This window comes from Ascaphus truei, chromosome 4 (assembly GCF_040206685.1).
Source record: "Ascaphus truei isolate aAscTru1 chromosome 4, aAscTru1.hap1, whole genome shotgun sequence".
Taxonomy (NCBI): Eukaryota; Metazoa; Chordata; class Amphibia; order Anura; family Ascaphidae; genus Ascaphus; species Ascaphus truei.
The window spans coordinates 283,715,145-283,728,027 of NC_134486.1; the positions used below are offsets into that span (position 1 = coordinate 283,715,145).

General features: G+C 46.3%; 1 protein-coding gene across 1 annotated transcript in view; it reads right to left on the reverse strand.

Moving 5' to 3' along the window:
• PREP (prolyl endopeptidase) overlaps window positions 1-12,883 on the reverse strand; it is a 199,451-nt gene that overhangs the window by 148,024 nt on the left and 38,544 nt on the right. The gene's annotated exons all lie outside the window — the stretch shown is intronic.

Sequence of the window (12,883 nt, forward strand, 5' to 3'; positions counted from 1 at the left end):
GTGGGAGTGGATATAAATGGTGTGGGTGGGTGTGGAAATGTGAGAGTTAGTAGCACAACTAAACGTGTGTGTGGATACTATGTGGTCCCTATTGGTGTATAGGGATGGAAAAACAAGGAGTATAAGTATGTGTGAGAGACAGCTGTGTGTGCATACATATAGCACAGTATGTACAGAGATGGCCTATAGCGCTCATGGGAAGAGAGTTCACTTGTGTCAGTAATGACTCATAAAATTTCGATCTCTGTTTAGGCCACTGCTAAGTGTCCCGAACAGTTGCATAAATATTCATGCAACCGTCTCTTTTTCGGTGTTTTAAGATTACCTTTGAGTATGGCAACCCTCAGATCATTCATCTTATGGCAAGAGTCAGAGAAATGTTCGCCAACAGTACTGTCTCTTGTTCCGAGTGAAGGAGGGAGGGGGGCGCGGTGCTTAAAGAGGCCCCGCGCTCTTCCCCAAAGCATTTAAATTAAATGCCGCTAATCGCTTGCGAGGCCTCTAAGTTCCCTTACCTTGTCTCTGGCGGCTTGTGGCGACGGGTCGCCATGGCAACGCAGCGTCAAATGACGCCGCTGGGTCACATAGCGTTGCCATTGCAACACAATGTCACATGTGATGTCGTGACGTTAGAAACGCCAGTGACAAGGCAAGGGGAAGTGGAGGGGGGCGTGATCAGGGGGGGGGGCGTAGACTAAAACAAAAATACGGCCTAAAACTCTATTCACTCCCCTGCCTTATAACCAATGAATAAATCTAATGTGCTTATGCACCTCTAAGTAGATGCAAAAAAAGATTTAAGCAACAAAGATGTGCAGTACAAGTAGTTCACGGTGATAGGTAAGCCGAGTGTTTTGAAGAACGTATAAAAACAGCTAACAATTGGTCACACAAAATGAGCAGAAATTGAGGAGCACCATTTCCTTGTCATGCTCTACTCATTTTATTCAGTCACGCTACTCTAAGTTATTAAGTTGCCTTTGAAACCTAATAAAGTTACATTCATCTTGATAAAAGTCTCCTTCATATGATGCAGCTGCTAAATTACAGAAGAGAAAATTACAGACATGCTACAGGGGAGTCTGCTTGATACAAAGCCATTATTTAAGTCAACAGCATTTACAGTTGACAATAAAAACTCAAGAAAAATGGCAAATTTTCTCAAGTCTCCCTAAGTGACTGCAATTAACAGACAGCCAAATCCAGATTATTTATCAAAACAGTCTGCATGGCGCTGTTTCAAGATAGGAGTGTAATACTGTTATAATAAAAAATAATATGTTATGTTCTTTAGAGCAGAGTTCTAGTCACAGAAAAAGTTACGTTCTTATTCGTAAAAAAAACAACAACAAAAAAACCACAATATATAAATGATTATGCATTGGACATATTCTGCATTACAATAAGAAAGCAAATGTCCATGTTGCACAGTGTCAAATTTTACTTTGGTCTGAAAGTATTGCGCTTTTTTTTGTTGTCAAATAAATAGCTTTATCTTCAAAGCATGTTTTACAGATCATGTTCCTACATGAATTTGGCTTCCAGTTCTCCCAGAGAGATCTGCCTAATTATCTGGTTTCTCACAGAGGTAAATATCAGCTTTTTGAAGCTGTATCAAAAAAAAACAATTATTGCATTTAGCGCACATCCGACAGAATGGATAATTTAGAACACACTGATGACAAATTGTTTCCTATATATAATCTGTGTGCCCCAGGGTCCCCAACGAGGAAAAAGTACAGTATTGCTAACAACAGCCCCAGGTCAATCTGATGCAGGTATTCCCACAGCGCATAATTTGGAGAAAACCAATTAGGTCTGTATTCATGACTACAAATACCTCCCCCCGGAGGAGTTCTATGCCTTGGCAAACATCAGGGCTGTGAAATGACACAGTCTTAACAACACCAATGAAATAGCTTTCCAATAACTGATGGAAACAACAGTGTGTGCAGTACAAAGTCATTTAAATGTGAGCAAGCCATGGAAAGTACACATTGTAGCTTTGGTTATGAAACGTGCAGTTCATTTATTTTCCAGTAGGGGAAAGGGACAGGAGAGGACCAGCAGAGTCACTGCCCAGATTAGAACGGTACATAAATACATATTAGAAATCTGTGAGACTTTGCACATAGACTGACCCTGGGCAAGCCTTTAGGCTTTCTCCTCACAAAGGAAGCAGGCACATCTGGTGTTAGTGTCGTGACCCTAACTTCGTGAGATTTTAGTTCAGTTCTGGCCTCCCAGTTCTTATTTCCCATACACATGCATAACTGTAGAGAACCAGACTGTAGAATGGGATCTCAGATAGAAAAGAACTGGATCAACATGTTATGATTATGACATGGGGTCTGGTTGGCCCTACTGTGTGGTGCTAATTAATAAGCCTGTTTACACTCTGAGGCATGTCAATCCTAGCCTGGATCAAACCTATCTCATCAATGTTTCAGGATTAAATACCTTATTTATACGGCCTTCTACAAATGCTTGCACAAACATTTCCCCCCATAGTCTGTATTACGTATCATTATACTGATGGACACAAGTATTTTGATGCATTAACTATTGTCCCATGTGTTCATAATGTGAAATTCACATTAAAAGCTGCAGACCAAGCAATATCCTAAATGGTTTTTTAAAATAAATCAGCTCTGTACTATGAGAAAATTCTTGTAGCATTTTTATTAACCACGGTGAATAACATTTTTAATGTAATATAATGTAACAAGCATTTTGTGTTTCTATAGCAACTATTTACAAAGTCACATCCCCTTCCTATTCTGAAACATGATCTAGCACACCCCTTTTTGAGCCCTGCCCTCCATCTCTAGCAGTGCACCAATTGTATCTAGTTACTGCTTGGTCACATGATCTTCCCCACTGAACTTTGCATCTTTGGTCCTCTTCTGCTGCACTGACAGCCATTTAAGCCCCAGGGCTGAATCTTCACCGATCGATCGGCAATTTAGCTATTGACTTATTTTGTGAATTGTATTGATGCACATATTAAAGGGGGGAGAGGGAATAAAAACAGCAGCTTGCACTGCTGCTTTAAAACCAGCACATCTAATCAATGGAGATCAATATGTTAAATAAAAAATTTGGATGCGATTAGGGCTTGATGTGTTCATGTAATGAGGATGTATTGTTCAACTTTAAAACCTACAAATTCTATTTCAAATATTAACAGTGTTATTTCAGTCAAATCTGCATACTGCAGAAACCTGGTAAGATATCGTTAAATTATACTTCCAACTGGATACCCTCCCTGCATGTGAGCTGTAAGGTTCTTTACAATCCGCAGCCACATTATATACTATCTTCATCAAATATAGAAAGAAAATATCGATATCCAAGTCCATTTGGTGAATTTAAGATGTAAAAATAGATTTTTTTTTACATTTGTTATAAAAACATTAAGGGGGGGGGGGGGTGTTTATGTCTTTCACTTGGAATTCAATTTATGAGCTAGACAGAAAATGAAAGGCACAAAAATGGTAACAATATGCCATACAGACAGAGAAAACAAGAAGTGGAATAGAAATGCAGAGTGGAAGACAATGCACACGAAAACCATACACAACAGCCTATGGCTCCTCGCGTCTGTGCCTACAGCTCAGGTGCTAAGCAGATGAGCAGCCACCGGTGACCTGCTATAAAGGGTTTGCGCTTCACCCCACAGAATAGCCCTGTCCATATTATACATTTAGGGCTCGTTCAGGGAGGCAGCTGAGGACTCGGAGGGGGGGCGTGCGGGAGGCAGTGCTGGGAGTTTGCTGGCGACATGTGATTATCCCCCAGCTGCCTTTTCAGCGTTGGGGAGGGGGCGGGGCTACAGGCTGCAGGGTTAAAGTATCCAAGCTGCAGCCATGAAATCATTCTGAAGAATGATTTCATTGGCTGCCTTGGTCCCTGTGACGCGGCTTCAGCTCCAAGAAACGAAATTTTCGTTTACTGAGCTGTCGTCAGCGGCAACGCCTGGCTTCGGAGGCAGGGCAGTAGCTACCTTGAAAACAAGTATTCAAATTGAATACTTTGTTTCTCACTGCAGCAAGCACGTCAGCACGCCCTCCCTCCGAAGCCAGCACCCTGAACGAGGCCTTACTTAGTCCCCACAATAAGATCAGAACTGAATTTCCCAGCTGTTCATGGCTTAGCATTATTTTCATAACTGCTAATAAAATGATAGTCTACTTAAATAGACAATCCAAAAACAGACTGTGGCCATGTGCATCACTTCTACTTCCTTCCCTCATTGTATCAAAGTGTGTAATCTTTCATGTATAAACACATTTCTTAAAACCAAAACAATACATTTTGATGAACACATTTGCCATCAAATATAAAACTACAATATACTTTGTGTGTTTGTCTATGCTTTCAGCAATCAATGTGAAAGTGTGTTTACTTTAACCAAAATGTGAAATTGGAGGCATGCATCCAACTAGAAAGCACGAACAGCTTAATCGGGAAATAACCACGTCTCTATTCTGCACCTCTTCATACTCTCTCTGCCAGATGTGCTGGAAGCCAACAGGTCACAGTTTTAGACTATAATTCAGGCAATATTAAAAGCAGCAAACCGACAATAGGCACACAAAGCAATCCCTATTGTAAGCACATTCAAAAAACGAGTGTTATGGGTACAATACATATCATTGGAAATGTTAGGATTATTAGCTAGACATGGTGCGCTGTACATCTGTTGCATTGGAGTTTCTTGTGGCTATTTTAAGGTTTTAAAGGGGCAATCCGTTCTAGGACAAAAGTGAACTACTTCCAGGGTAATTTACACCTTTTTTTAACCAAAATGTGACACCTATAAGTTTTTTTTTATTTATTTATTCTTTAAGGATAAGGAAAACATTTGATTGACAAACACTTCCCCATTCAGAGGCCCCTAAGAAATTCAACTGGCTGATTGCATGTGATTTTTAAAGCTGCAATTCCACATAGTGGCCATTTAGAGAACATTACAATGAATGAAAGGATGAGCCGTGCTGCTCTGTAAACCTGAAGATAAGATATCACCGAATAGTACATAGATTGAGTAGATCCTTCCAGCAGACGTTCTCTTCAAATGCATATAGACCAAGGATCATTCTAGATCAGAGTATTGTTTTCCCCTTTTTTCTATTTTGAAATTCCCCAAGGATGTTTGTCTTTGTTAAGCCGCGATTATAATGGTGGCGAGCGATGGCAAAACAAAGTAATGAAAACATTAGAGCGCACATAGTGCGGCTGACATACGCGTCCAAGCGTGCACATTTTAAACAGACCTCTGAATTTGATCTTGCCGGGCGACGGCCGAGTCACGTGAGCGGTTCAGCCAATGAGGGTGAACCGCTCATGTGACATCATGGCCATGCCTCCGCCAGGCCTACCGCCGTCACCTCCCGATGCCTCCAGCGCATGTTTCGCGGTCGCAAGCATGCATTAAAAACGAGGCCTTAGGCTTTGTCCCCGCTGGTGCTGAGCGCGCTCAGCATGAGCGCGGGTGGCCTTTAAATTTTTGCAAGCACTCGCGAGGGGGGGGGGGGGCGGGGTGAACGCTGCAGGGGAAGCTGAGCGCGCTGGTAAGTATGAAAAATGTATTTACCTAAGCGCCATACCCGCACGCGCAAATTTATATATATATACAGTGCTTGACAAATCACCCACAAATCTACTCGCCGAACCAAAAAATCTACTCGCCACCTAGTCCCGCCCCAACCCCGCCTCTAGTCCTGCCCCTAGTCCCGCCCCCAACCCCGCCTCTAATCCCGCCCCCAGCCCCGCATTTAAAAAAAAACATAAATGAAATAAATTGAATAAATTCCTAGTAAGAACATTCGTTTTTGACATAAGTTTATTTATTGTATTACATTATACTACAATTAGTCCTTGGTGTGTGTGTGTGTCTGTATGTGTGTATGTGTGTGTATGTGTGTGTGTGTGTGCGTGCGTGCGTGCGTATAAAAATGTAAAATCAAGAAAAAAAGCCAGATGTGAATGACTAGTTCCCTGCACTCCTTAACCAGTGCCTGGACGTCCCCGCTTCACAATATTTAAAGCAGCAATCCCGCCTGGAATCTTACCTGATCCGCAGTCCATCAATGTCCAGGTACCCTCATTCCCGCAATGTTATACATTGAAGTGGATGTGTTCCCTACCTGTCTTCTGGGTTAGGGAGGGTTCCGATGTCTCCTGTGTGAAGCTTGAGTCAGATCTGGAAGAAAGCAGTATAGGTTATTTCGGTGTAGTATAGGGCAGTTAAGATATACAGGGTAAATAAGATATCCAGATCCAGATTGTGAGACGGAGAGAGAGGGTGAGAGAGACGGAGAGAGAGGGTGAGAGAGACGGAGAGAAAGGGTGAGATGGAGAGAGAGGGTGAGAGAGACGGAGAGAGAGGGCGAGAGAGACGGAGGGAGGGCGAGAGAGACGGAGGGAGGGCGAGAGAGACGGAGGGAGGGCGAGAGAGACGGAGGGAGGGCGAGAGAGACGGAGGGAGGGCGAGAGAGACAGAGGGAGGGCGAGAGAGAGGGTGAGAGACAGAGAGAGGGTGACTGTGGGGGGATGGGGTGACTGGGTGGGATGATTGGGGGTGTGGGGTGACTGGGTGGGGTGATTGGGGGTGTGGGGTGACTGGGTGGGGTGATTGGGGGTGTGGGGTGACTGGGTGGGGTGATTGGGGGTGTGGGGTGATGGGGGTGTGGGGTGACTGGGTGGGGTGATTGGGGGTGTGGGGTGACTGGGTGGGGTGATTGGGGGTGTGGGGTGACTGGGTGGGGTGATGGGGGTGTGGGGTGATTGGGGGTGTGGGGTGACTGGGTGTGGTGATTGGGGGTGTGGGGTGACTGGGTGGGGTGACTGGGTGGGGTGATTGGGGGTGTGGGGTGACTGGGTGGGGTGATTGGGGGTGTGGGGTGACTGGGTGGGGTGATGGGGGTGTGGGGTGATTGGGGGTGTGGGGTGACTGGGTGGGGTGATTGGGGGTGTGGGGTGACTGGGTGGGGTGATTGGGGGTGTGGGGTGACTGGGTGGGGTGATTGGGGGTGTGGGGTGATTGGGGGTGTGGGGTGACTGGGTGTGGTGATTGGGGGTGTGGGGTGACTGGGTGGGGTGACTGGGTGGGGTGATTGGGGGTGTGGGGTGACTGGGTGGGGTGATTGGGGGTGTGGGGTGACTGGGTGGGGTGATGGGGGTGTGGGGTGACTGGGTGGGGTGATTGGGGGTGTGGGGTGATTGGGGGTGTGGGGTGATGGGGGTGTGGGGTGACTGGGTGGGGTGATTGGGGGTGTGGGGTGACTGGGTGGGGTGATTGGGGGTGTGGGGTGACTGGGTGGGGTGATGGGGGTGTGGGGTGATTGGGGGTGTGGGGTGACTGGGTGTGGTGATTGGGGGTGTGGGGTGACTGGGTGGGGTGACTGGGTGGGGTGATTGGGGGTGTGGGGTGACTGGGTGGGGTGATTGGGGGTGTGGGGTGACTGGGTGGGGTGATGGGGGTGTGGGGTGATTGGGGGTGTGGGGTGACTGGGTGGGGTGATTGGGGGTGTGGGGTGACTGGGTGGGGTGATTGGGGGTGTGGGGTGACTGGGTGGGGTGATTGGGGGTGTGGGATGATTGGGGGTGTGGGGTGACTGGGTGTGGTGATTGGGGGTGTGGGGTGACTGGGTGGGGTGATTGGGGGTGTGGGGTGACTGGGTGGGGTGATGGGGGTGTGGGGTGACTGGGTGGGTGGGGTGACTGGGTGGGGTGATTGGGGGTGTGGGGTGACTGGGTGGGGTGATTGGGGGTGTGGGGTGACTGGGGGGGTGGGGTGATGGGGTGTCTGACTGGGTGGGGATTACTGACTATGACTGACTATGACTGACTGGATGGGGGGGTGACTGACTGACTGGGAGGGGGGGTGACTGACTGGGTGGGAGGGGGGGTGACTGACTGGGTGGGAGGGGGGGTGACTGACTGGGTGGGAGGGGGGGTGACTGACTGGGTGGGGGGGTACCTCTGGTGTCCTACACATTCTCTCTCTCTCATACACACACACACACACACACACACTCTCTCTCTCTCTCTCTCTCTATATATCTCTCTCATATACCCCTCTCTCTCCCATACCTCTCTCTCTCTCCCATACACACACACACAATGTGACAGAGAAACACCCCGCTACTACCTCCCGCCCTGCGTGGGCAGCAGGAGCACCGGAGGGAGGGGGGAGAGACACCCGAGCCGCGCGGGCACCGGAGGGAGGGGGGGGAGAGCCGCACGAGCCGCGCAGGCACCGGAGGGAGGGGGGAGATACACCCGAGCTGCGTGGGCAGCGGAGGGAGGGGGGGAGTGACACACAAGCCGCGCGGGCACCGGAGGGAGGGGGGGGAGAGCCGCACAAGCCGCGCTAGCACCGGAGGGAGGGGGGAGTGACACACAAGCCGCGCGGGCACCGGAGGGAGGGGGGGGGGAGAGCCGCACCAGCCGCGCGGGCACCGGAGGGAGGGGGGGGGAGAGCCGCACGAGCCGCGCAGGCACCGGAGGGAGGGGGGAGATACACCCGAGCTGCGTGGGCAGCGGAGGGAGGGGGGAGTGACACACAAGCCACGCGGGCACCGGAGGGAGGGGGGGGGAGAGCCGCACGAGCCGCGCAGGCACCGGAGGGAGGGGGGAGAGACACCCGAGCTGCGTGGGCAGCGGAGGGAGGGGGGAGTGACACACAAGCCACGCGGGCACCGGAGGGAGGGGGGGGAGAGCCGCACAAGCCGCGCTAGCACCGGAGGGAGGGGGGAGTGACACACAAGCCGCGCGGGCACCGGAGGGAGGGGGGGGGAGAGCCGCACAAGCCGCGCTAGCACCGGAGGGAGGGGGGAGTGACACACAAGCCGCGTGGGCAAGCGGGAGCACCGGAGGGAGGGGGGTGAAGCACCCGACCCACGCGGGCAGCGGGAGCACCGGAGGGAGGGGGGAGAAACACCAGAACAGTACAGTATATATAAATATTTATTACAGTGCATTAAATTCCCCCCCACCTCAAGCATCTGTCCACATCCTCTCCATGACCGGATCAGTTCAGGTCTTGTAAGCAGGAGGTGACACAATTATACAGGAGGATATATAGGAAGAGGAGGAGGAGCAGCAGCAGACACACGCGCGCGCACCCCCAACCCCCCCCCCCCCCATTACTTACCCGTGCAGAGAAGGAAGGGCGGTTTGAAGTCCTGGCAACTCCAAGCCGCGTCACAGCCAGAGGGATTTTTTTTTTTTTGCGAGCAGGGGATTTTGTTTTTGCAGAGCAGGAGAAAAGCTACTGGCCACGAGCCAATATCCGATCGCAGCTGGCGAGTTGGCGACCGGGTTTGTCGAGCACTGTATATATATATATATATATATATATATATATATATGCAATACGATACCGCATGTAGACGAATATCAAAGGCAGCACTCCAGATGGTTGTCAAAAATAATGTATTAGATCAACAAGACATCATTCCAACGTCTTGTAGAAGGGATCGCACACACAAGGGGTCTATCTGTGCATGTGTGAAGGTTCTGCTTGCGCTATTAGAACGTTCACACATGCGCAGATAGACCCCTTGTGTGTGCGATCCTTTCTACAATAAGCCATAAGTTTATTTATTTATTTTTCACCCCTCCGTAGCTTGCGCATGCGCAGTGGGCTCTGCTTCAGGGTGCCTTGCGTTTCATTGCTCGCAGGCATCCTTACTGAAGCTATTACGATCGCCGGAGGTCTCTGCTATTCACCTTTGACCTGCGCATGCGAAGTAGTTGCGTTTCAACACACGGAAGCCTTCCTGAGCTGCAGAAAACGCTGAGTCACTTACAGGAATACAGGAGTTTAACACTATGGATGCCAAGTATTGATTAATGTATGTTATGTGTTGCACCTGTGCATCTTGGGTTTTTGAGGGTATATATATGTGTTCTAACTCACTCTGTAAATCACATCACCTTGACAAAGGTCCCGCTCGCGGACCGAAACGTTGGAATGATGTCTTGTTGATCTAATACATTATTTTTGACAACCATCTGGAGTGCTGCCGGTGATATTCGTCTACATGCGGTATCGTATTGCCTATTTATACCATATCGGATTTGCACCCATTCTATTGATTTCTCAGATGGAGTGCCTATGGTTATTTATCATCCAATATATATATATATATATATATATATATATATATATATACATACACACACACACACACACACACATATACATACACATACACATATATACACATATATATTTCACACACACACGTCACCTCGCCAAGCGCCGCCCGCTCAGCACTAGCGGGAACGCAGCCTTAGAGTCCTAGTGATGGTGTAGGAGCCTGTTTTTTTTAGGAATTTGTATCTCCGAAATGGAAGATGACACAAAGATACCAAAATCGAGGTTTAGGAGGGTAGAGCCAGCAGTTCCAGAGCAGGGCAAAAAGAAGTGTCTCAAATCAACAATGTTTAAATGTTTGTATTTGCCCAAGGTATTATGCTGACTTTAGCATAAGTCAAGATAGTAGTACAACAAATGGCAGTCATTTTTAAAGTTCTGAATGATTACTGAAACTAATATTTTCTGCATGGACAGAGGGAAATCTAGACTTATTGCGATGTAATATATTGTCTATATGCATGTAATCAATTACCGTATATGAAAGCACAGGCAAAAGAATGATGGAAATACTAGCATTAAAGCATCCCATGAAAGCTTAATAATAAAAGAATAAATCAAGATATAAAACTGAAAGTTTCATAGCCCACAAAATGATATATGCAGTAAATCTGCATCTGTTAATTTCTGAAGAAACTGCAATTTCCCATTGTCAATTGTAGCTCCCCGGTGCCCTCTGCTGGAGAAGAGAAAGTAACTCATTCACAAAGCATGAAAACGACACGGATTTCAACTGTTAGAAAAAGTACACATTAAGAAGTTCCTAGAGTGAAGTTTTTGTGTGTGTAGTTTTATTAACCTATGTGGTCTATAATATACTGCATACTTAAATGTTTAGTTCTACTTTATAAGAGTGACTGAAGTTTACGCGTAGGCTTAATCACATACCGGATAATCCTTACATGCATTTAAATAAAGTAATTCAATATGATTGAACAACGCCATTTTATTTGCTTTCGTAAAAATTTTCCAATGGAGCGGTAGACACACAACTTCTATTTCACTTTCAGACAGCAAATCCACCTATTTTACCTATTGTATTTCTAACAGAACTCTAATCAGGGGAAGCCCTCGAGAGATTTACTGGCTTAGTTGCCAGTGTAACTTCCTGGATTTCCATAGATAGGAATAGGCAGCCACTGATGATGCTGCAGCTTTCCACTAGCCTGCAGATCTGGGGGATTGGGAGATCAGTTTGATTTCCCTAGTGGGAGCAGAGACACCAGCAAATAAACTAGTTTGTATATTGGAAACCGGAGGATCACCAGAGCTAAAAATAGTGAGGTTCAGCTGCAAAGGAGTGTCTACTTTTAATTATGTAGAGAAAGCAATTATATGGGGTGCGAATAGATGGGATTGCTGCTTTAAGAATCAGTTTATATTGATTTATTTATAAAAATGTTCTACCAGGAAGTTAATACATTGAGAGTTACCTCTCGTTTTCAAGTATGTCCTGGGCATAGAGTTATGATGCTAAATCATACATGGTTACATAAGTGAACAGGGTATACATTATATACAAGAAAAAAGCAAATGTGTGGTGCTCAGAAAAAAAGCCTCAATATGGTACTTAAAAGAAACCACAAAGTTCAAATTTTTGATTGAAGATTCCTGCAGTATGAACCCCCTGAATAATTAGTAAGGGATATCAACCCATGACATATAGAACAATAATATTATAATCACTACTCCATTGTAATCCGACTAGTGGGCTAGGGTCCCCACGAGCAATGTAGTAAGAGACCTCACAATAAAGTGACCCAACATATATTATCGGAATGGAGAATAAGCAGGTGATATGAATAACTCACTCTGAGTTGTAGATGTCCTTGAGACTGTCCAGTCTTCATCCACAGCACGGGTGTGCTTCCGTTTTTTTCTGGGGTAGTTACAAGAGAAACAATGGGAAAAAGCAGGCACTAGAAACTCAGGAAACAAAAAATAAAAGATGTCCAAGAGAGCGTGTGCCCATTAAAAATAAATTTAATGGAAACTACAAAAAAACAGCTACATTACGGGGTACACAGACCCCCACCAACGCGTTTCGAGCGTAAGCTCTTTTTCAAGGTGTCTATAAAAAGGTACTCACCAAGCTGTTTATATACCCATGAAACGCGCTGCTGTCCACTCGCCGTTCACTTCCTGAAACCCTCAGTAGTGACGCGGGCATGATGACGTCAGCGCGCAACGTGGGGAATACAAAATACTCCAAATTTAATGACAACAAAACATAAAAACAATCCTAATACTAGAAATACAGATATGAATACTGGTATATCTTTCAACAGTGCTAAACACTGGAAAAAAAGGAAAAATGCATAATTAAAAAGAAACATCATAAAGAAAACATGAATATCTCTATTAAAAGAAAGAAAATACCTAACAGATGGATGGACTAGATGATTAATATAGTAATGCATATCAACACAGAATGGTATAAATCGGAACTATTGTAGATATGTAAAAAAATATATAAAACGTCAACATCCATTTGAAAAAATGAAAAATCGTATAATGAGCTGTAATGTGCCTGGGAATGACATAGCTGGGGCCAGCAAGTATATTAAGAAAATTAATGGGCACACGCTCTCTTGGACATCTTTCATTTTTTGTTTCCCGAGTTTCTAGTGCCTACTTTTTCCCATTGTTTCTTTTACATTATATAAAAGACATTGCATGCATAGTTAAAAATAATATATATTATGTCTGGCA